A 2,060-nucleotide genomic window follows, 5' to 3' on the forward strand; every position below is an offset into this window, starting at 1 on the left:
TTGGGGCCCACCCTTCAGCTTTATACAATTAATGCAACCACTCTTGATTGCGTAGTAAAACATGTGTAGTAAAACAAAGACCAATAGTACCACCACGAAGTGACCATATAGTGGTAGATACGAGTTCTACACAGGCACTCTGCACACCATACGTGACTGCAGTACAGTTATATCCAGTAACTCACAGGTGATGTCTTCTCACATTGGATGTGTTCACTTCTCCTTTTCTTCTTCATCCGTCTCAGTACACCATGACAACTTTTTCCAGCCGTTAATCGCCTTTGCAAAATTTGCAAAACAAACATCTTTGGCTCCTCAATTTTCCAGCACCCTCCACCCTCCACAAAAACTAACCATTTATAGTGCTTCAGATGGAAATAATGCTCACTCTTGGTACCCCACACAGTAATAGTGACTCTACACAATAATAGTGCCCCCGCATAATAATAGTGCCCCCTTTAGGCCCCACACAGCAATAGTGCACTTCCTACACAGGAAATGCTTCCCTAGTTGTTAGGTCCTCTTTTTTGTCCCCAAATAGTAGTTAAGAACCACTTTGTGTCCCCATGTTAGTTAGGTCCCCTTTGTGCCCCTATATAGTAGTTAATGCCCCCATTGCGGCCCTATATAGTAGTTAATGCCCCCATTGTGGCCCTATATAGTAGTTATGCCCCCTTTGTGCCCCAATATAGTAGTTTGCCCCCTTTGTGCCCCAATATAGTATTTAGGCCCTCCTTGTGGTTCGATATAGTAGTTATGCCCCCTTGTGCCCATATATAGTAGTTAGGCCCCCTTTGTTCCCTCCATCTATTTTAGTCCCCCTTTTGACCTCTATATATTAGTTAGGCCCCATTTGTTCCCTCCATATATTAGTTAGGCCACCCTTGTGACCTCCATATAGTAGAAAGGGCCCCTTGTGCCCACCATCTATTAGTTAGTCCCCCTTTTGACCTCTATATATTAGTTAGGCCCCATTTGTTCCCTCCATATATTAGTTAGGCCACCCTTGTGACCTCCATATAGTAGAAAGGGCCCCTTGTGCCCACCATCTATTAGTTAGTCCCCCTTTGTGCCCTCCATATAGTAGTTAGGCCCCTTTGTGCAATCCATATTGTAGTTAACACACACTTATAAAGATCCTGGTAGTTGGAGGGCAGAAATGTACACATATCTAATTGCCAAAAGGCAAAAAAGTCCTATTTCCCAACTACCCCTTATGTAGCAATATTTTATTAAAATCGAACCTTTATTCAATAACACACCACACAATTAAAGTCGGGTGACAGCTAAACCTGACTGCCATTCCAGCTCCCAATGCCGGTTGTCACTGAGTTTTGCCATATTCCTTAACGCCAATTCTGATACAGGAGTTAGGCTGGGTTCACATGAGCATGTCCGGTCCGTAAAGGACGGAACGTATTTCGGCCGCAAGTCCCGGACCGAACACACTGCAGGGAGCCTGGCTCCTAGCATCATAGTTATGTACGACGCTAGGAGTCCCTGCCGCGCTGCGGGACAACTGTCCCGTACTGTAATCATGTTTTCAGTACGGGACAGTAGTTCTACGGAGAGGCAGGGACTCCTAGCGTCGTACATAACTATGATGTTAGGAGCCCGGCTCCCTGCACTGTGTTCGGCCCGGGACTTGCGGCCGAAATACGTTCCGTTCTTTACGGACCGGACATGCTCGTGTGAACCCAGCCTAAGGCTTCCTTCACATATCCGTCAGGGCTCTATTCTGGCGTTCCGTCTGAGCTTTCCGTCAGAACAGAGCCCTCACTGACCACAGGTTTCCGTTTCCATCTCCATTGATTTCAATGGTGACAGATCCGGTGCCGATGGTTTCCGTTTCTTTCCAGGATGAGTTTGGAGGCAGATTTTCAATGCAAGCTGTTTTGAACGTTGTATTTTTTTTGTGCAAAAAAACAGCGCCCAAGCTAGTCGCACTGTTTTTTGCTTTCAATGGGAATTTGCGGGCGGAGGTTTTTTTTTTTTTTTTTAAGCCACTGAATTCGTTTAGTGAGCTGAGAGCAATGGGAGGCAAAAGTGAGGCAGAATCA

This window comes from Rhinoderma darwinii, chromosome 10, assembly GCF_050947455.1.
Source record: "Rhinoderma darwinii isolate aRhiDar2 chromosome 10, aRhiDar2.hap1, whole genome shotgun sequence".
Lineage (NCBI taxonomy): Eukaryota > Metazoa > Chordata > Amphibia > Anura > Rhinodermatidae > Rhinoderma > Rhinoderma darwinii.